Raw genomic sequence first — 24411 nt, 5'->3', positions numbered from 1 at the left:
GCCGTCTTCCTTCGAGTCGGTTCAGCTTAACTCCTCTTGTCATGAAACCAAACCTTATCTGATCAGACATCTAAAGCTACTAAGCGGGATTGAACATGCTGCCTCCAATGAGCTCTGTACAAATATTTTCCAACAAACAAACTTACAAGGACACTTGTTGGAGCGTTTCAACAAAGTATCTGCAGAAGGTATTCACGTAGATCAGGGGTTTTCAAAGCCTGACACTGCACCCTGCACCAGTAAAAGTATATAAAAAAAAAACTGGCTATTACCAGTTCTTTTTTTGCAGTGTTCCAATGAACGTACCGACAGCTATTACTGGATTACTTTGATGCGTACGTTTTCTTGAGGTAAAGGACAGGGGATATTTTGGTTTGCTATGGAAAACTAAAGTCTAGCTGGAGTGAACGAGGGAAATACAAGAAATGGTTAACTTAGCAAGCTAATCACAACTCTTTATTAATTGCCAATAATATAGCCTTTCTCTATAGTAGGCATATTCTAAAACAATATCAATCCCCATACAATGTTGTCACTGAAAACTAAAGTCATAGGGTCCCTGTTAATGCTATTGTACCATTGTATCCTTCAATTCATTGAGCAGATGAGATGGATATTGGAAGATATTTCAGCAGAGAGAAAGAGAAGCAGGAGATTGGCAGAGCAGTTGATTCTGAGGGAGCCGGCGTGATTGAGGTCAGTAGTGGTCTATAGGTCTAAGGATCGTTTTGTAACAATAAGCATTTGTTGGCAGGCCTAGGCACTATGCATAGCCTAAACTAAATTATTTCATTATATTTATTATATATGCTAGCTATATTCTAACCAATTTAACTTTCTGCATTCATTGGCTGTGATAAATTAAATAAATATGTAGATGTTGCCTAAATGTAGGCTAGGCTAAGATGAGCACATGCCCACAGATACACATGTGAAAATAAAATGAAAGCAATCCTACATACAGTATACAGTATATACAGTAATCATTACTCCAAATCTTGTATTCCTTCCGCCATCAGGTTATTGTATTTAGACAGTAGCCACTTTAAATAGGATCCGTATTAATATCTTACATGATAAAGTATGCTGAGATGCCTATTTTTTTTCTTTTTCTTGTACTGCTATTTGTCATATTTGTTTAACTTACCAACTTATTAGTCTGTTTTTGGACATTTTGGATGTTGTTTCATGTGACCAATATGCATTTCAAAGTCATGAAATTAGCACCAGGGTTTTGTTTTATCTTAAAGGATAAGACAGAAGGAACAGAGTAGAAATGGAGGAAGAGGATATGTCTGTCACTTTTGACTTGTTAACAAATTGGTTTCTTGACTGGTGGTTGACATAAGTGTAGCTCTAATACAGTAACGAAAGATGTGAGTGCAAAGATTTTGCAAACGCAAGTTACAAATACCCTGGGGGCTAAGCCCCCCCGTCTTTCAATCCTAGTGACGTCCCTGGGTGTCAGTGCAGCATACGGAGTCCAATCAAAGTGACACACAGGGCCAATACAAGGGCCTGGTTAGCATGGTACTTATGTTAAACTTAGATCCGAGAAAAGAGCAACTTTATACACCTGTGACATGGGGCTGTGCAATTAATCCAAATTTTAATTGCGATTACGATTTTGGCTCCTAATGATCACAAAAACAGAGTAATCGAGATTATTTTTGCACATTACGTTTTGCAAGTAAACTCTTATTATGTATTGTGTTCTGAATGGGAAAAAAAAGTAAAACGGTACAAGCATTAAGGGAAATTTCCCAGTTCAAGGTGTTTTCACTGTTGATTTGTTTGACCTTTCCACAGTTTGTTAAGTTCAATAAATGCAACATCTTTCCAAAAGACAATGAGTAATTGTGTTAAATAATGGTGAGTTAAATATTGACCAAAATAATCGTGATTGTGATTTTTTTCCATAATTGTGCAGCCCTGCTATGACAGCTAGAAACAAACACATCTAAGAACAGCAACATTTTTATTATAAGAATAATTGCCGTAACTCACTGCGGCCATCAGAAAAGCAACTCTAGTTTGTTGTTACTAAGGGAACTCAGGGGCATAATGTTGGGAGAGACAGCCGAAGCAGAGATTGTGCAGTAGGTATCATGAAAAGGGGCCGCGTCTTCCTCTCCGAGGAGGTCCAACAGGGCCAAACTGTCTTCTTTCACTACACTAAACTCCTTGGCACTGTCACCAAATCCCATAATTCCTTCTATCATTGCCATGACACTCATCTGACCTTTTGATTCCCAGCTCTGACAAACAAGTTGGGTTGCATATCTCCAATTTTCCAGCTGAAATCTCCAATTGGATTTCTGCCAAACACCTCTTGATTGCCCTTGACAAGACTGAGCCGCTGTTCCCCTCTTAGAAATCCTGCCCTTAACAAGAGCCGTCAATCACAGTGACACCCGCACAGTCACTCCTTCCCAGACTGACGTTTAGTTTGATCTTAGACAGCCAACTGCTACAGCTGCTATTGCAGAGTTGCTGTTGTGTAAAATCTGCTGACTCAGGCGCAGTTGCTTGTGCAAACACTCTTTGTCTCCCATCTGGACTGCTGCAGCTCTGATCTGGCTCAGCAACCTGAAAATAACTGCAAGAAGACAGTTAAAACTAAACCTCAAAATGTACTTGGGCTTGTTTCCTATTATTGTAACAAAAAGTGGTGATATAGTGTATGCAGGTCTGATTTGAGATACTTCAAATTGTTAAGCACCAGTCCTCACAGTCTTTAATGTAGTGTAAACATATTGCCACTACATTACCCATCTCAAACGTTGAAGCTTTGGATTAATATTTCTCAAATGAGGAATCAAAAGCTAGAAAACAGCAAATTTCAAAAAATCCAATTAAAAGGCATCTGTGCAAGTTTGCAGTATTTCCTGCCAGTTTATCCTCCATTTTGTTCTTTAAGTCAAAATGACTGGATAATTATAGTGGGGAGACAGCATAGTGCCATTTTGGGAAATATGTTTATTTGCCTGTCTGTACGGTAAATATGAAGCTACAGCCAGGGGCCAGTTAGCTTAGCTTAACAAAGGCTGAAAGCAGGGGGAAACAAACCTCTAAAGTTCATAACACACTGTATCTTGTTTGCTTAATCCGTAAACGTGTAAAGAAGACCGCTTTATTGGTGTTGTCAAGTGTATTTTTAACTTCAAACTGAGCTGTTGGCCCTGTTTCCAGTCTTGTGAGAGAGTGAGATAATATCCATACAACTCTCTTGTCTTTGCGTTAAAGGTGCTATAACTGCTAAAGCCCAAAACGCTCTCCTAAGACCCCCCCCCCACCCACACACACACACACACACACACACACACACACACAAACACACAAACACACAAACACACACGGGAGAATGAATGCGTGTGCGTGAGCAGTGATTGATTCACAGTAAGACAGCCCACTTGCCATGATTGGTGCATCTGAACAGGGAGTGGTGGATTTTTGCAAATTGCACTACAGGCTGTAGGTGGTGCCAGAGGAGCCGGATTTGTTTTTTTTAATTACCTGCTTCATGTAGTTCTACTGGAACATAGGGTCAGTTTCAGTAAATATGACAGAAAGTTAGTTTTATAAGTCTTACCTACTGCACCTTTAAGCATGGAGCATAAAGACTGGAAGCTAGAAGACTGGAATTGGGGAAACTCTCTGTCCGGAGTCACATGAACAGAAATGTAAAAAGGACATTTTGGAAGGAAGGAGTTGGCTTTGGAGTGATTTCTTGCAGCTTGAAAAAACATGTCCAGACTCGTTGTACAGACAGGCTGGAACTGTGCCACCTGCACAAACCAAGGGGGTAAGCTTCGCTTCAGAACGCGAACCTCCGATGGCGCCATTTTGTTGCTACAAAGCGATCACCTCTTGTTAGCATTACACTGACCGCCATTTTTTCACGTCATTTGACTGCGAATAACTTTACATCTGAAGATTTAAAGACTCTATTTGTCCGTTGTTTATTTCTTAAGAAACACGACAATGTATAAAAGGCTCCATTACCTTGTACCTCACGTTATAGCTCCGTAGCAGACGTTTTTGTAAAAATAAGCTAAAGATTGTGTCATAACCAAGTGATTTACTGTCGCACAGAAGAGGAATTACCGTATAGTACAGGAGAAGCTCGCAGGCAGTTTCGACTTACATTAGCTGTTTAGGTTTAATTACTAATGTTAACTAGCATGTTAGTTAGCAATAATTAGCCTGTGCTTATGTTATCTCCTTACATATACCTACGCTCTCCGTCTCTGTAAGATTGGAAATGATTGAGATTTCTCTTGTCACAGCTACCAGAACACTTATAACTTTCAGACACGTTGCTCACGTCACATTTACGTTGTCTCGGTCAGTTGGAGGCTGCGCAGTAAAGCAAGAGATCACCGGAAAAGTGCTTCTAATAGCCTTCACTGGTCTCCGTCCAGAGCAACGGGGTCTATTGGTCCATTATATATATGTCAATGGCACAAACACAGTCATTCACCATGTTGTAACTACCACACAACATATAATACGTCCTTTACGTGACTTGATTTCTGCCCTTAGATCTTGTAAGTACAGCATACATTACTTTTCAAATGATTATTTCTATGAAATGTATATAGTATAGATTCAACCTGCAAGTTGCTCTTAAACACACAACATGAAATTTATAACAATCTGCTCATATTATTTTCAGACAGAATGCAAACAGTCATATCTCCCAAAACATGAACTATTAATGAAAGTCATAATCTGTACATCATGCTGTGGAAACATCTGATGATAACTAATCGTATAGTGGTCATTTTTGCCTACAAAATATCAGGTGTCCATGTTGGGGATCAGGCTTTGTTACATATCTCTGTTGCTATAGTGAATCCTTTAGTTACAGTTTCCTTTTGGATGTCAATAAAAGATTATAATAAAAGAATGTGTGTGTGTGATCACATCACACACACACACACACTATGCTCACACACAGATACCCTGCGATGTGATCAGACTTTCAACGCAGCTGCACATAATGTCTATTCAGTGACAGGGAGGTGGCGGAGGGCAGCGTAGACTGGGATGACAAAGATGACAGATAATTGAGACAAAGCCCACTAAGTGAGATGATTTCACATGGACAGTTAGCTCGGACCTTTCTTTATCATTGTGCCGAAAGTTGTACTCGCTCATTCCTATTCAGTGCTTTGTGGTTTCACTTTTTCCTCTGAGGCTCATCTCAATGACAACTGAAAGAGCATTCTCTCTTCCCTCGTTAACTGAGCAGTGCATCAGTCCTAATAAGAAAGCTTTTACACGGTTAATTAACAGACACTGTAATGCAGTATGTAATGCTCAATATGCTCATCTCATTCTCCCTCTCGTCTTAAATTTCATTCAGAATTAATCTGCCGGACTCTTCTTTTTTTCCTCTATTATGTGGACTCGTCTACATCTATGCTGTGCTTATGTCCAATTTGATCCTGCCGGCTCCATTTTGAGCCTTTCCAATACTTTCCTCCTCCACTGTGCTCTCTGGTCGTCCATTTCTTTTCATTCTCAGCCTTGATGTTGCTAACTCAGGGCAGAGCAGAGGGGAGAAAATGGAGAGGAGAAAAACAAATGGACATAGGAAAATAAATGAGGTGGTCGGGAGAGATATTAAGATGATAAAATGTTGGAAATAGGGGGCAGCATTCACCACAACACAAATATTGGCAGGGACCGCGCTGCAAGGACCTGCCAGTGAAACTAATGTAAACATGGAGGGAATATAGAGTGGAGAGGAAAAGAGAGTGGGATAGTGTTGAAGTGAAAGCAGATGAGTAAATAGACCAACCGCAAGTAAAGGACAAGGAGGAAAAAGACGAAGAAGAGGTGTGGACGTCGGGAGAAGGAAACAAACACTACAGAGGGGGGGGAGGGGGTGAACTGAGGTTGCTGTTTTAAAAGGTCCACATTTGAACATTAATTAAAAGTTATCCACTGATGAATTACTCTGTGATGAATTGTTTCCCTTACCATAAAAACGGTGTATGCATCCCAGAGGGACAGAGCCCGGCCACTAAATCTGTCATCCATGTTTTTTCATGCTCTCTGCTTTTGACAGTAATGAGCCAGGCCAGCATGATTGGCTGTTCAGCGGCTGATTAAAAGTAGTTTCCTCTAATACATGGATTTACTTTGACATTTCTTTTGCAGGAAATCTAATGGCTTCATAACAGTGGTGAAAGTTATAATTATTTTCAATAGCAATTCCTCTCTCAGTTGTTTTGATTAATACATTAATCGTTTCATTGTTAAAATGTGAAAGAAGTGTGAATAAATGCCCATTACAGGTCCAAGAACCCATGGCGATGCATTAAAGCCGCTATGGCCTGTATTTTTATATTAAGAATTACAATCAATGTGAAGACAAAGTGATAATGTGAAATGGGTTGCTTGTTGTGAATTTGCTCCCTTGGCTTTACGGAGCTTTATAGAGAGTTTCAGCAGCATTGTTAAGCTGTTCGCCCCACAACTTTACTGTTTTGGTTCATGCTCACCGCTCTCAAAGTGTGGTTTTTGGCCGCAGCAGGCAGCTGTTTACATCTGAGCAGCAGTTAACCATAGTCCTCATAAATCGAGTTTAGAATTCCAACACAAAGAAAGCGGAAGGTGAGGGACATCCGGCGGTATTTCCGGCGGCACCTGAACAATCCCGGAAGTGAACCCTCATCGTTATAGACTAGCAGCTACCTGGTGAACAAACGGTAGTGGAGCATTAAGCAGCTCAAGAGACAGATATTTCTCTCAGGAGACCAAAAACAGAGCGAAAAGATAGCGAATATTGGACTTCTAACACAACTTCAAATGAATGATACTGATCCGACTAACCAGTCCAAAACCCAAGAATGTTTAGTCCTTTTTGAGAAAATGGTGCCAATTAAACTTTGGCTTTTTTACTTTGTAAATGACTTTCAATGATTAATTGGCTATCACAATTGTTTCAGATGAATCTTCTGTCAACTGACTAGAGCTGCAAAAATTAGTCAATCATCAGAGCAACTAATAATTGAAAAATTGTTTTTTTTTTAAATAATCCTTAGTTGCAGCCCTACAAATAAACTAATCGACAATATTGTCTTCGCTGGAGACATAGATCTCCTGAGAAGTCTTTTTTTCTCTCGACATGCATTTAAAGCAAAGTCATAGAATAACTGAAGTAAGTATAAATCAAATTGTATTGACAGCAATACTGTACATCTCCCTCCTGTAAAAGGCCAATTGTCATCCAAACATGTGAGTTGCATCTCACCATTTATGAATTTCAATACACCTCGCGTTAGGACAGGAGGACACTCGGAAATGCACAAGGTAGGACAATCGTGCATGTTGCAAACGTTCACAAGCAAGCCGCATCGAGGCTGTTATATGACGCCAAGTGGTAGACAAATTGCAGAGTTGCAGACCGAAATGGTTCATGGCCTCGGCTGAGTCTGATAAATTCTGCCCGCTGAGCTCCACTAATCACTGCAGCCTGTCACAGACACGCCCCTCTTCCCCAGAGAGCCGGCGAACACGCTCCTGATCTCAGGGCAGCCACTGGCCAAGCCCTTATAACACACACCTAACGGACGAACTCATGCTGCCTACTCCACACACACACTCAGACGTGCGCTCTCTATGCATGACTTCACTGATTGTCCGACGTATCACAATCAAAATACAGTTTGAGTTCTCTTTGCTTCTCTCGCTGGTAACAGCCCCGTGTATTTTTTGGGACTCGCATGAAGCCAGAAATTGTATAGTACAGCACAAAAATGTCCATATGTATCATTCTTAATTGTTTCTCTATTCCACCCCCATCTCACACATACACACAAACACTCGGCACGCTCGTTTGCAAGCTGTACCAGTGTAATTGATGCAATGACTGGAAATAAACAGGCAATTTAAGTGCTGGACACCTCACTGCTCTCTCTCCATGGCTCTCTCTCCCACCTCTAGGTTTCCTCTTTGTCCCCTCAACCACACACACACACACACACACACACACACACACACACACACACACACACACACAAATAGTTGACCATCTCACAATCGAACAAGCTGGAATAAGGGACAAGGTCGACATGCTGGGGGGGGGGGGGGGGACGTGTGAGACGGAGAGGAAATTAGACAGGATAAGAATAGAGAGGGACAGAGGGCATGCAGAAAACAAAGACTAATCTCACAGATGACTCATGTCTGGGTGTCCCATTTAATGACACATGTACAGCCCCATGAGAGAGAGAGAGCAACACACCGTGCTATATTAATGACCACTGTTTAATTTTTTTTTTTAAAGATAATTTATTGGCCATTTTAGGCCTTTATTTGACATGACAGTTGAAGAAAGGAAATGAGAGAGAGAGGGGAATGACAATCGTACCCCGGGCCACTGCAGTAGGTACGGAGCATTCGTACATGGGGCGCACGCTCAACCAGGTGATCTACCACCTACATTTTTTATGTTTTCGCTGCTTTGACCACTACGCTTGTTCCCTTATGTCATTCAGAGGCCTGCAGTTCACAGGAGGTGCAGTTCAGTGAGCGCCTTCACCTTCCAAAATGTTTCCTCTAAAAAAAGTCTTCCCTGTATACGTGATGGGTCGCCCTCACTCGACCACTCAGCCGAGCAGACCGTGTTCCAACCTCGCCTGCCTGCAGCGAGCTCGGACCAAAAAAGACAGAAATAGCCCAAGCTGATCCAACCGGCCACGTCAATCAGACTGACTGCAGAACAGAACAACAGACTTGTTGTGCATTGTGTGCATCTAAAATATATCCTGACCCGTAACGGCACTAAATACTAAAAAAGCTACATGTCAAAATAGGTACTTGGTTGTCTTATTCTGTATGCGACTGCCTTACTTTGATACACGTGGTCCTCGGTCATGCTGCATGAATATTAAGAGGTTGCAGCTAGTTGTGTATGCTACAGAGTTCATAAAAAACAAGGTCTAATAATTTAATGAGTCTGCATGTTGACATATCCCACGGGCTGCCATACTGTCTTGCACATGAGGTAATAGGAAAAGAGAGCCAAGCATAAAATGATAGAGCAGGACTTGACAAATGGAGAGCAACAGAAAACAAGAACCCAAGGTAAAGAACAGTTTCAATCATTTTCTTGAGGCATTCTTGATAGAAAAAGCCTTGAGAGTATCCTCAGATCACCCTGGAGACTCAGATGATCAAGAGCCTCAAAAACACAGTGCTATGTGCCTATGCAGGCAAAATCGAAATTAAATTCAAAATAAACATGCATCATGTCATTGACATTTTAAAAATAAAACTGTTATTTTTTCTATTAGTCTGTGATAACACTGTCTGTAATGACCTTTGACCACAGTACTGCTGCTCAGCCATATTTCCAGGACTGATGACATTTGCTCTCCTGCTGAGAAAAATATAGTCGTCATCTTTCAAACTGCATGCCCTTGACTCTGAGCAACTCTACCTTGACATGTGTCCGATCATCACATTGACAGCATTTTACAGAACTAAATAACTAACTTTTTTCACTAGATTAATCGCTTCAGCATAGCACTGCCATGTTCTTGTTTTTACAGTTACAGTAATGTGAAAATATACTGTGCTGTAATAGTGTTATCTGTATGGATGTTTTAGTGCAGACTCCTATGTACTCCTTTGTTGGACTTACAGCTAATACATTTCACATGAACAATCGTATACAAAAGTACGGTTGAAAATGTGAACTACTTCAGATTAAAATGGAAGCCATTAGTCTAAAAAATACGTTTGGATTAATTTCTGTATGGTATGAAAATCAAATGACATGGCTCCCGAAGCTGTGAATACAACACTGACAACATTTCACATTTTAAGTTGCTCACTGACACATCCAGCAGTTACGGAGCAACATTAACTTTCATCTGGAGTCGTGTTTCTGTCCACCTGATGAAGTCCAATATTCACTCCTTTTTTTCGTCTCCACCAATTCCACAGGGAAATAGTCAAAATATTGCTAAATGCTCCACTTTGTTCACCAGCTAGTCTATGACTGTGTCTGTCTTTGGTTTGGTGCTGGCAGGTAGTGTACAGTACAGTGGGTTTTTAGAGCTTTGTCACTAAAAACAGCTGCCTGATGCGGCTGAAAACAATGCTGTAAGAGTGGTGAGATGGAACCAAACGGTAAAGCTGCAAGGCTGAAAAGAGCAACGCAGTGAGCTGAAAGGCGCTACAAAGCTCCATAGAGCTGAGGGGAACTGCAGACTCGGCTGTAAATCTCTGTGGGTTTTTTGCATACAATCATGTGAGCCATTGTTAATATAAAAATATTGAATATAGCCATTTCAAGTTTGCATTCATGTCACGATGCTGTGAATAAGGTAGGTAAGGGATAGGACCCAAATACGGAAGAACGGGAACCCATAAGAAAGTAACACAGACTTGAAGTTTACTGTGATTAATTTCTCGAGCAGGTCTCAAGAGTCCGCTAATTGATTTTTAGCCATGCTGGTGTCAAGGCTCTATGAACGGCTCTATGAAAGGCAATGTCTGTCCACCACTTTGGTCCAGACTGATATTGTAGTTGGAATTTTCAGCTTACAAACTCATGCTATGTAAGTTGAGACAGTGACATCCAGGTCTCATTCAGTTCTAGGACTGGGTATCGTTACATTTTTTTCCGATACCAATACCGTGGCTTTGATACCTGTTCCTAAATGATTCCAATTTTATAAAACAAAAAGAAATTTGAACATTACGGCACAAATCTTTTTATTTATTTTTCAGCTCCTACTACGTGAGCGTACTCTGTGTAACCTAGAGTTTTTCCTGCGTGTCTCTACAACGTGTAATGTCAATCAAGCCAATCAAAAGCATTATTTGATCTTGGTAGAAGCACGCTGCATGCCTATTGGCTCACTGACGCTGATGAGATTTACCCCTTAGGTATTAAAAATTGGGTATTATACGACGAGGCATTTTAGTCGATGCCTACCCAGTCCTGTTCAGGTCAGTGTTCAACATAACCTCATAACCTTTCCAAGCACAGTAGTCCTTCAGCTGTGTCTCCTTAGATGACGGGTGACATAACAACTATGATTACACAGTGCTCTCTCATCCTGCCAAGGCCATAGAGGAAGTAAACACTGAACACATTGTGTCTGTGCTGAAGAATTTGGGTTAAGCATCTCTGTTTACAGCGTCTGCAATATCTTTGTTTACACTGAAGTTTAAATAGTCCTTCAGGAAGAGAAACCTCAGAGAGTTGGGACTCTCCCAAACCTTCTTCACGTATGTGAATTGAGTTGTGCTGCTCCTGAGTTTTTCCTTAACAGATATATATTATATCTCAATAACTAGTAGATGGATTGCCATGCAATTTGGTTTAGATCTGTGTTTGGTGTTTAAATACCCCAACATCGTCCTCCAGGCAGCGCTGCAAGGAAGGCACTAGGGTTAGGGTTAGGGTTAGGTGCCTTGAAGTCGACGGTGGTGGCTTAAAACACCATCGAGCGTTTAGATCTTAATGTCCCCCTTAGTATAAACTGTAATAATTAGCAAATCTTAGCATGTTAACACTGTACAATAAGATCGTGACTAAACCTACACCTAAATATCAGTATGTTAGTTTTGTTATCCTATATGGATATTAATGAAAAACTGTTAAAAAAGTAGTTTACATTTCACTCTACATCACTTGTAGTTTAAGGTCTGAAATTAGCAAACACACTGGCATGGTCCAGTGGACCGGAAGATAGAAATTCTTGTCATAATATATTGCTTTTTCTCACTACCCTTCTGTTTCTTATTTTGGTTTTACACTTCCTTCACTATGTCCTTTCTATTGCACTAAAATCACCAGCTCTCTCTCCCTCTCCTCCTGACATACATGCTCATTCTCCCTTGAAAAAATTCACTTCTTGATGGCAGCATTATCACCATAGCCCCCTGACAAACAAACCCCCACCCATAAAACAAAGCACACACACACACACACGCACACACACACACACACACACACACAGCGTAGGCTCTCTGCAGTGCCTCTACCTCATTGAACACAGTATAATACTTCATTAGCTATATAGGAGATTTTACCGTTCTAAGTGAGATTAGCTTCCTTTGTCTCCTTTTAGCCTTTGAAAAGCTCCCCACCATAAACCTTCTCTCCAGTCACAAAGCCAATAACCTCAAAGTCAAGAAAGTTTATGTTTTCCTGGCTTTTTTTATTTTTAATTTGCTTTATTCTCAGAGAGTGCGTGTGCTGGAAGAGATCCATGGTAATATGACAGATTGTGACTCTGACACTGAAAACTATGAGACTGTAAAAATACAGATGAAGGACTCCTAGAGGGGTCAAGCGCTCCTCTTTTATTAGTTAAGAAATATAAAGAAACCAGATACTAGAAAAGGGTGTGATGTAATTTTCTAAAGAGCTCATAAATTATAAAAAATGTACTGTAATTTGTTTACATATTATACAACTCTCTACTGTTATATTAAACACAGACAGTATTAACAATCAAACTGCTTAAGGCTGTTCCATAAAGGGTAGCCGTTTGTCTTTCTGAACAGTGGAAAGTTAAAAAATTCAGGAGGCAGACCGGCGCCACAGAACTCCATTTTATACCTTCTGAGAAATTTTCAGCGCAATTGATCATCACACTTCATTTCACAAGGCACAAAGCCTGAAGCACAAAGAGAGGACTGCTTGGTGGCAGGAGCAGGGAAGGAAATCAGAAACAGTAAACCTGTCCATCTGGACCCCGTCTGTGTGGGCTGCTGGTTACTGCACCCTGACGGGGTTTCCACACTGCGAGCGGCTGATGTGTAGCTGTAATCTGACCTATGTGGGTGGTGCAACAAGCTATGATTGCTTCTATGTTCTGGTCTTGTGAAGCTACAAAGGTTTAGCACAGGCTAGTTGTTAATGTTTGTGCTGCTAAATATATATATAGCTGACTGCTCACGAGCAGTATTTGGGAAGCATCAATCTGTAACAACAAAGTGAAAATTTCACAAGAAAAACAAAGCTGTGAGCAGAAATGTTCACTTTTAATAATAAAAATGAAAGTTTTATATGTGAAGCGAATGGATCCTACAGGCAATGTATATAATACATGCCAATTATAAATGTATATAGCATGTTCATTAGTCAAGCAGCATGGTCATTATGAAGTTTGACTTTGAGACTTTACTACAGCGACCCCAATTATCACATTTGTTCCACTGCTTGTCTCTAATGTATCCACCCAAAGTACTGTACTATTACACATCTAAATGTACTGTACACACTCCTAATACTGTTTCACACCTGAGCTACGGCGCACATTTGCATTACTCTCACCTAAGTAATTTTCTCCTTTCTGTTACTCTCTTGTTTTGCTTGTTCTCTACAACATTCCATATTCATGACTAAATGAGAAACAATCAAATAAAAAAAAACATCTTTAAAATAAAAAACAAAACAAAAAAAAACACACAAACTAATCTGACTCACTGGGACAACTCACCAACATTTGAACCAGATACTCTTGATTGGTGCATGGATGTATGTGACATCACTCTTTTGTCAGAGAGTTCACTTCAAACCAGCGAGAAGAGCACAGAGCAAAAAAACAAAATCTCAAATATGAAATAACCAACAACTATCCTCACTTTTACAAAAATATGTTCATGTTGGACCCCTACTAATAAAAAGCTGAATGAGAAAATAGGTTTTCAGGGCCTTAAATATTTCTGTTCTATGGATGGCAACCTCTTCTCTGTGCATATGCCAACAAAGCTTTGAAAATGTGCCTTAATTTTGATAGTGGCAAAATCACAACAATATTTAAATCAGTTGTCTCCACTTTGGCAGATTTCTGGGAACATGTTGATCATCTGAACACAGCTTAGTGATATACAAATGTTCCCTTTTCATTTTATACATTATGAGCTTATCCACTTTTATTTTAGACTCCATCCAGGTCTCCTTGCAGTATAAGGCCAGTGCCCTGCTCGTCAGCCATTTCACTGAGCTTTCTGTCATGGTTTGTGAATTATTCATTTAAACATGATTGACCGGGGGATTGAATTACGGGATGGATTGATCAGTGGGCTCGTAAAAAGGAATTCCAATGACCACTGAAACCTATAGTGTGACTTAAATGACTAAAGGGCGGAGCAGCTTCAGCAGGCAGATGTGATCTACCAGCAGGCTGAAAAAATGCATCACTCTGGTTTTAGTTTACAACATCCCTCATTCCTGTTGCTTTCTCTGTCAAAAAGAGTGTTGGAAAATGGTGCATGTTAGCTGGGGGGGCTAAGAAGATAAGAAATAAGAATGGATGAGGGAAATATATGATGCAAATGTGACGTCTGACACTGGGAATGCTCCCAATGCATTGCATGGAAATACTAAAGACAAACGGTTGTCTGTCACTTTAATGAATTAGGCTAAAGATTAGGGCTGCAACTATCAATTATTTCCATTTCTTATTAATCTGATTGGTTTCTAGTTTAAAAGATTAATTGTTTGATTTATAAAATATCAGTAAGTTGTAAAAAAAAAAAAAAAAAAAAAAAAACGATATTAACTTTACTATACTAGAAAACCAGCAAATATACACATGAGAAGCTGAAAATGTTTTAAACTAATAAAAATCTATAAATCTGCAATCACATTTGTTAACAATTAATTTCCTGACACACCAGAACATTGCAAGTACAAGGCTCTCCTATTGTCCTGCGCCACCAACCACCACCAGTCTCCCTTTATGTGTCAGAAATCAGATAAATTGCTTTATAACGAAATGCAGAGAAAACATAATGCCGTCTGTAGGGTAAAGGCTTTGTGGTGGCTGCCCTGGTTGTTTTGGCAATTAAACTCTTGTCTCAGCGGTTATTGTAGAAATGGTAGCACTCAGTGTGAGGATGCTGGATGTTAACACCTTTAACTGGTGCTAAGAGCACATATATCAGATGTGATAGAAATGTCTGTGAACTGTCTCATGTTTCCAGGAGATTGTTGTTACTGGTGTTTCTGTCTCAGACTCAGATTCTCTCTCTCTCTGCCTGTCTCCACCATCAAAGCAAAACAACAAATCCCTTATTTTTCATTACCGCCTGTCTTGCTTTATCCCTTAAGGTTCAAGTCTGAGCCTTGTGTTTTGTCTATTTCTTCTTTTATTTTGTGCATTTCTGCGTTGCATGAAGTGCTGGACATGCCCTCCTTCTGCACTATAATAATCCTAGATTACACAGCGATATTGAGTGTGAGTATAGACACACATTTTGTTTTCTTTTACTATGCTTTATGTAATCTTGTGTCTTGTAATTTCCTCTTTGCAACCAATGACCTCTGTAAATTGCTGTACAATTCTGCAATCCAGGCCCCACAAAACACTAATCAGATCTTGGATTTCCAGAGCTGCTGTTCAGTCTGCATCAACCAGAGAACTTGACCCAAATCAAATGTCACTTCCCATTTAAAGTGAAGAAATGAGGAAAAGAAAGAAAAAAGAACGTCTGCCATTGGGGAAATTATTTACAATAAGAACATTTTGGAAATTATGAAATAATAACTGCTGTTCCTTTTCTATGCCTGATTGTCCTGTTTTTAAGACTCAGCTCAGTATCAGCTGTACCGTCTGTAGTGTGAGACAGAGATATATATATATATATATATAACGGTTACTGCACAGGGGGGAGTGGGACGTCACACTCCGTTTGTATAATAAAGGTGCTGTTTGCATATTGCAGAGTCATTACAGGAGATGTCTTCCTTTTGCTGTGTGCTATAAAGCTCTTGAATTTAAATGCAAAGCGCCTTCCTCTTACTTATTTTTTTGGAGAAAGAAAAAGGGAGGAAAGAAGACACGTGAGCAACAAAGCGGAGCTTAATTATTGCTCCAGTCACAACAAAAAGAAACCAAACGTAGTAGCCTTCCAGAAGCAATAAACACAAACATCTACATCATATGTTAACAAATAAGGAATGGATTTAAGGTTGTCAATCTATCTTCATCCTTATATTTATATATAAAAAAAAATCTATCTTAATTTAAAATCAGCCCACACGTAATTGTTTTTTTTCTAATCAATTCTTCTCCCCGCCCTGCTGCTTTAAATGGTGGATTTTATGGCAGCTGCCTGCGTTGTCTCTGCCTCGAGTCTGTCCCCCTGGATTCATTTGCAGGCCTTTTGTGAATGTACTGTTGCATGTTTTAATGGCCACACAGTTCTGTGGGCAGCAGGGAATGTAATGTGTGCTGCATGTGTTTGAGCTATCCAGAAAAGAGCAGCAATAGGAGAGATCCACGGCTACAGCATGCAATAGCCAGTCACGTTCAAATGTGTATTTTCTCAAGTCAGTTGGCAAATATCTGCACCAGAGTTGGCATGCCCACTGTACCCTACTGGCTGCCAGCTGTCACTCAGGAAGACAGAAAGATGGAGGATAGAGAACGCAAGGGAGGGAGGGGAGATAAAGGGAGTGGTGATGATGTGAGGACACAAGCCCCGAGGCTTTCTTGCTCTCTTGTTTCTCATTTGTCTATCTGATGAAAATAAAAAAATAACATGGCAGCCTGAAAGAAAGAAGAGAGGTCGACGTCTGAGAGAAAGAGGAGAGTGAAATGCTGAAGGGAGAGAAATAGAGAGTTGAGCGTGATATGGAAAGGAAATATGTGTGTTCATGTATGTGGCACAATTACCACAACAAAGTGATTCTGAATGCATTAGTCCAAATGAGTGCACCCTTGGGTTCACCACGACATTAACCGTATACAACAATGTGGTATTTTATGCATGCTTTTAATGTGTATATTGTGATTTGAAGGGTCTCGTCTTGATGCCAACATACTGTATGGCATTGCACTCCAGTGAATTACAAGTGGAGTCATTCACATGAGTATAGTTACATGCACACTAATATTCTACTATTATTCAGAATATGACAATATTCCGAATTTGATACAGGTTGTTTAACAGCACATTCCGTTTGGATATTCCGAATAAGGCCTAATAAGATTAAGACGTGGCATATGCCGGAATTATTTGGGTTTTATAATCATTCTTTGGACATGTGTACAGCGCATTTGGAATATGCGTCTCAATCAGGGGTTTTACCGCAGTCTGGGACACTGTGACAGTCTGTGTCAGTTTACGGCCTCTTGCCGGTTTACGGCTTATGGTCAGCTCTGTGTGTTGCTATGGTTGTACACAAACCAACCGGCCAAAAGGCTGTGGTAGAGATGCATGCCCAAAAGAAAAGCCCACATTTCTGGTCAGAAGAAGACACACACATACATTTAAAACAATATGAAAGACTTGGGTATCAACTCGTTTATGCATATGCGCAAACATCGCAACACCAACCTTTTCAAGAAGGTGGTTTAAGGAACGAAAGAGGGAGGCTGTGTTGGCACTGTCAAAGAAGTCTCCCACCGGTGGAAAACTTCACGGTTGCATGTAAACGGGAATATTAATGGAATATTCATTTTCATAAGCCATGTAAACAGCTTAGTCGGAATGCTGTCTTTTTCCGGAATAAGGGCAAAAACCAGAATATGTGCATGTAAATGTGTTGGAGGTGGGCTGCCCCATTATGATCCAACTACAATTACTAGTAAACAGTAGAAAAACGAACAGTCCATTTAAAAAATGCTTGTTTTCTACTCTTGTATGATGAATGAGGACTATTGTGAACCCCTTTATGGAGCATGCTGCACTAAACAACACAGTGTACAAAATCTGATGTCATGGCTTCTCTCTCTGACTTTTGGACCATCAATCAAACTGCAGTCACAGCGCGGCACAGGGAACATTTCAGCTTAGTTAACTCTAAGAAAGGTGTCAGCAGCATGTGTGTGTTTGAAATACTCTATATCAGCACATACTGTACATTGGATTTGACATTAAGTTACTTGATATTCTTTGCTCTGCTGCAGCAGATTTACAGATTAATAGATTTCTTGAAGCCTTTCATGTTACACGACCAGGCATCACGCATGCAGATACTATACAACTCACTCATATTCCACCTCATGGGAAACATCAATATTTAATACATTTGGGCCATACAAAGGTTTGCAATTGAGCGGCACTCTACTCAGTGATTCTGACAGTTTACTGAATTTGCGTGTATTTTTGTCAACACGTCAGATACAGCTCCATTACTAACAAACAACACTGAGAATGAATGCTTGGGCATTTCATAAGACACTGATTTACAGTACAAGAGGGTTTAACAGATCACTAAATCTCTGGAAGACACATTCTGTGCCTTTTGCTGGATTTAAACGCATTAGTGTCTACAAATGTCAATACTATTGGGCCCCAGAAAGCTTCTTTCGTGTCTCATTTACAGCCTTAACATAGAAAAGGAAAACCACCATTCACTGCTGGTGTTTTGCATTTTAGATTTCTAAATGTCTGTTTTTTTAATTACAATTCATGCAAATAATAATTATCAGCATGTTCATTGTTCACCTTACTTTAGGCCTCAAACTCCATTCTCCCCTGTGTTACACAATAAGAGTTATTAGATTAACACAACATAAGCAATATTTCACAAATCCACCCAGTATGTATGTGTACAAGCAGAAACATTTTATCAAGGGCGCATGGGACTGTATTGTCAGAGATCTTGCTATTATACTCAGATAAACCATATTTTTACATACAGTAGTTGTGCTCCATGTTGTATTGAAGCTGTTTCAAGCTACATATTGTTTAAAAGATGTCGGTGTGAATGTGTAGCGCAGAGCAAATTAAGTTGCTAGAAGAACATATTTCCAATGGGAAAAGCGTGCACCAACAAGCAGGCAGAAGGTTTGATTTATCGTGTCTTCTGCATCAATGTACCTATACTGTAGAGCCTGTTCCTTAAATGAAAGACAAAATGAAAATTGAGTGATGATGCAGCTTGCTTTTTCAGTCTGTCAACATGGCAGAAGGAGGAAATAACATTGCCTGTGGTAGAGCAACACAGGCTCTTTTGAGTCAGAAGAATTGTGATTTTATTCCAGCTCAGTACACTCTCACAAGCAGCTTCAAGCTATTGATGTCTGTTCCAACAGCTATTGTTATTGCACGTTCAAGTCACAGACTCAAGGATACCACTTTTAAAAGTAATGCCACATATTGGACTATGTCAATGCAATGACGACCCTACATCCTTGCGCAGCTTTCATCTGCGCATGGCTTTCATCTACAGATGAACTGGTCACTCTGCATGCACAGCCCAAGTATAGCTCCTCGGTTGCTCGTTGCTTGCACCGTCGTGTTTGGAAAAGACCGAGGCATCAAGAGTTTTTCTCTTCTGTAAAAAGAAAAAAAAAAAAAAAGGCAGACATTCTGAATACTCGAAAAAGACAAAATGAATGCAGGAAGCTGTGTTTCTTTAGCCTCAAACCACAGTAAATGGTTATATCAGCACCACAGCCAATGTAATCAGGGAAAGATATGCACGGCACACACAGCGAGACTGAAGCATAGCAGGGGAGGGAGAGCAGTTCCTGTCTGCTCTTTGTAGTTGTATCATGAAATTGTCATCATCTCTCATCTTTGCACCTGCACTGGCTTAGATTCAATATTAGAATGTGAGCTTGAACCTCACAATCTTGTTTGCAATATTTACCAAAGCCTGTGATCTGATGAGTCGGATCTATAAGGAGTGTCTATGTACTGTAGGCCTGGCTGTTAGAGCAGTTAGACAGCAGGCAAGCACTGGTGGTTATCATCCTGTGGTTCCCAACTAGATGGACCTTCACCAGCCCTAATATTTCAAATGTGTTTAAAGTGATTGTCACTGAATACTATTCATTATATAAAAGTGGGAATTATTACAATTATTTTAACGGTTTCATTCATTTGAACTATTTCAACCATTTATCTATATATTTCACTCATCTATTCAACCGTTTATCGATTACTTTTAGCAAATTATTTCAACATCTATCCCTTTTTTTTTTTTTTTTAACTATTTCAACAACTTTTCTTCTCTGTTGTTAAATAGATGAATGCACTCTCAATTGTAACACTTGGTATCAGGTGTTACACTCAATTTGTACATGTTAAATCAAATCATAATGTGATCATCTTTTTCTTTTTTTTAACCACTCTGCAATCTTTCCACTACCCCCTAGCAAGTGTACCCACATAACCCCTGGTGTATGAGAACCCCTGGTTGGGAATCACTGATCTAGGCCCCTGCAATCCCACGTTTTATCGAGCTAAAGGCTGCAACATCTATACAGAAGCATAATGTGAGCCATGCCGCTCCAATGAACCATCAATACCTACAAGAAGCTGAAGAAACAACTGACCCATCAGGCTTCAAACACCCTGACCAGGTCAAACTGGAGGAAAAAAAACATACAAAACGGGCATAAACATGTGATATTGAGTCAAGGGTGTTGTCCGTATTGAGAGGTATCAAAACCGAGATCTCTCCCCCATTGTCTGGCTGGATGAATTTGGAGCCATGTCATTGTTTTTGAAGGGTTTTAACTTCTTGACCAGCTTTGGTATTTACTGCTCTTCCCGGTGACATCTTAATGAACTGATTCCCTGTTTATGAACATCCATATCAGTCCGCTCAAATAAAGGTGGACTATGTTTTCTCTCAGTTGTAAGATATGTGAATATATGTGTCTCTTTTCATGTCAAAACAGGTTACACCATGCATTGTGTAATATGTGGTATACTTAAGGTCTATTTGCATGCTTTCAGTGCTTGAGTTCATTACATTTTGATTATTGGAAACAAAATGTCAAATGACATGTTTAAATGCATCGCAGCATCTGAAAAGACTTTTTGTGTTAGGTGGCTGTTAAATGACACACTAAGCTGCAGAAATAAAGCCAGTGTAGAGAATGGATGGCTTTAACTGCTGTACAGGATTGTGTTTGAGTTTACCAAACCTGCTATTCTATGAATTACCTCGCACACAAATGCAGTAAAGACCACATACTGTTTTATATTTAGACCTTTGTGGTGGTTAATATTGATTAATTATATATCATATTTCATTCTAATTTGCAATCAGCATTACAACAATCAACAGCAATTAGGGAACAATTGGAAATGTTTTCATGTCCATTTGTAGTTTATTTGCCTTGGAAGGATTTCGGTTTGGAGTGCATGTGCTGATATCGCCACTCCCGTTCTGCCAAATAAATAGCTCTCATAAAACTCAGGCGTCTGCTGCACAGGATGGCAGGAAGTTTACAATAAATGTCTGGATAAATCCACGAAAGACAGCGTTGCCAACTCTTCTCCAATGAAATACACTAATGGATGCTCAAAAAGTCGCACAAAGGAGATGATGTAATACCTTCATTTACATGTAAATTAAGTTAATAGGTATTTATCATCTGAATGAAAAAAATTGCAACATGAAAAAGAGAAAGACGGATGTTGTGAGTGGAGAGTGAGCTAAGACTGGGCTATGGAGATGCTTGATTAGCTGGTGGTATAGAGACACATCCTGTCACAAGCTGCCCCTTTCTTGTCTCCCAGCCAACACTGATCCAATGAACCTCAGTTTTGTCAGCAGTGGTTCAGCGTGCTGTTTACCCTGCAAATGTACAACTAATTAATTTGTGGTCACGGCCAAAGAGAGGCTGTCCAGCTAAGTGCAGGCCTGTGGCAAGGGTACCAACACCAAAGGCCCCAATGGTTCCAGAAAGCCCTCCCTTCCCTTTCCTCCCTCCCCTCTAATGCTTTCACCGTGGAGAAGAGAGGGACTGTGTTTCTGTTGCAAATGGCAAGTGGCTTAACAACGGCTTTCATTAAAAACAACAAAAACAGTTGGATGCAAAATGCTGTTAAAATATGACAAATTCCTTAGAAACAGGTGTAAGCCCACAGACATATTGCAGAAATTAGATCTCTCAAAGAGGCTAAAAGGTTGCTGAAAATCTACAACTTTATCTGTTCAACCAGATGAATGTAGGTGTACACTACTTAATGATAATTAAATAAACGGTCCTTGTTATACCTATAAGCTCATACATTTCCCCTTTTGTTACTGAGCAGTACTAATTAGTACTTATGCATCTCCTTAATCAGCATTGTTTTACCACTTTGGCATTGAAAATAGCACAGTGGGATTCTCGGAATGACTTACCTTGCAATTAGCAATGTGAGTGAATAGTGAGTATAGGTGCTTTCCGTCAAAATCAAACTGAAGTTATTTTCATGAGCTGTTTTAATCCTGCTGCTCATTCCACCTCCAGTTTGTTCTGACAGGTTTCCACCTACTGCCCACCACAGACACTGCAAACCATCATTTTTTCAGCTGTAATGGCAACAATGGGTAGCAGGAAAGCTGTCATTCCTATAATGACCGTGCTGTCATAAATATAATGGCTATGCTGTAATGTTTTAAAGACAGAAAGTTCTAATATTCCCAGTGTGAGCAAAGAGTTCTGCCGCTGAGGGCAGCTAGCTCGGCTGGGCTGAAACTGCCATCATGTCTGTCGGATTCTGTGAGCTTGTTTTGTGGAAACACTGAGAATGATGGTATTAAGGGCGTAATGTATTCTTGTTTCTGTGAAATCTTTGGTGCAGCATTTTCTCGCCTGTTTTGATCTATTTCTACACGAAAAAGCCATGTTGATGTTGTGTGACGTGTTGAAACTAATCTGACAGAGATCAGTACACAATGATCCAGCCATCAGTCAAACGTCAATAATGTGAATAAGTAATGTAAGTAATGTTACCTCGCATTCACAGCCAGTTGAAACGAGCACTAATAATTTGAGACTGGCAGCAACAGCACAGGTCTCTGATCCGCTACAGGTTGCCAAGTAAGGCACACTTACAGTGAGGTGGTCATTATCCAAAGTAAGCCCCAAGACGAATTGCAATAATGAATGGCTCCCAATACATTATCCTGCTTATTACATAGCTACTTACCAAAGACATTCATCAACTGACACAATATACTGATTTTAAATGTTTTTTCTTTAATTCAATGAAGTAATCAACAAGGCAGCTCAGTACTGCAGCCATAGAAACGTTTGTAACTAGCATCCATGGCTACGCTGTGAAAGAACTGGATTTACAGCCACATAATGAAAAATCCAACAGGACTGCTGTACAGTCTCTGACAGATAATAAAAAAGTATTGTACTCTCCAAATTAATCAGTGTCCCCATGCTCTGATGTGGTCTTGCAGTAGCTACAGTTAACTTCAAATCAACAAATAAATTAAATTACAAATGAATGAATTACAAAACCACACTATTCAATAACCATGTTAATGACCCAGTCATCTAATAGCCCTAGAAGAAGCTGCATTGCGCCTGAGCTGGTCATCTAATTGCAAACCTCAATTTCTTGCATATTTATTAATGTATGATGAAGCCATGCAAATCAATTCAGCAACACTCTGCAGCTCACAGTTACACTGCAACTACAGGTGGATTTTTATTTATTTTTTAAAAGGCGTGTGCAAGTCATAAAAGTGAGCGATGTAATCAGCGAGGCCATTCACCGTGACTGCCATCATTACTGCCAGACGCAGGCCTCGGTGCCAGCGAGTCAGAGGGTAGTCCATCCAGGAATACCTTTTCCAACTTTCGCAAGATGAATCCCTTTGGCGATGCCATCTGTTTGTCTATCGCCCGTGTGCCATGCGCACAGGTTAGATCAAGTTATTGTGGCGGGCATGTCTCAAGCCTCTGCAGTTTCTTATTCACACGAGTCCTCATCACCCTGTTAGTTTCCGCCTCTGTGAAGTGAACCCTCTGTGGGTTTTTGCCAAATCTACATTCATCCTGATATTCAGCACACAGGATTATTTAATGAGCTGCATAGAAAACGTGGCTGCATTTGGTCGACATCATCTCCCAAAAAAAAAAGAGCCATTGTTGATATTGACAGAACATTTACATAAAAAAAAACGGCTTGATTTTTGTACTGATGACATAATGTAATAATAATTATTATTATTTTACACGTTTAGATTTACAGCACGTCGTTTTGATTTCAGCTCGCAGCGTTATTACATCCAACTGTTTTACCAACTTAATGACAATTTAATGGGCATTCATGGTGGGAGGCACTGCTGCAGGAGTAATATATGCAGTCATTCTATCCACAAGTCAGATAAGTCAATGGGAACCCAGCAGTGTGTGTGTGTGTGTGTGTGTGTGTGTGTGTGTGCGCATGTATGCCTTCATTTTATTCAGTACACATCATAACAACTTTACAGTCATCATTTAACCCTAAACCAAAATAGTAGGCTATATATTATTTAAGTGTATGAGTGATGAAGCATTGTTTTGATTGCTCTAAAATGGAGACATTTACTCCATTAAATATACATTACAAGTGCAAAGGTGTTTGAAATATCACAATTGTAAACTTACATGTTGTGGCTTCAATATGCCGTTTGTTTTTTCTCTTGCATGCCCATCACTGCCCAATCCCTGTAGCTTTTATGTTGTC

At 39.9% G+C, this 24411-nt stretch overlaps 1 protein-coding gene across 3 annotated transcripts in view; it reads right to left on the bottom strand.

Moving 5' to 3' along the window:
- The window catches only part of flrt1a (fibronectin leucine rich transmembrane protein 1a), a 69039-nt gene that overhangs the window by 16140 nt on the left and 28488 nt on the right, over positions 1-24411 (bottom strand). The gene's annotated exons all lie outside the window — the stretch shown is intronic.

Source organism: Perca flavescens, chromosome 13 (genome assembly GCF_004354835.1).
Source record: "Perca flavescens isolate YP-PL-M2 chromosome 13, PFLA_1.0, whole genome shotgun sequence".
NCBI lineage: Eukaryota > Metazoa > Chordata > Actinopteri > Perciformes > Percidae > Perca > Perca flavescens.
This window is presented reverse-complemented; position numbering and strand designations above follow the sequence as displayed.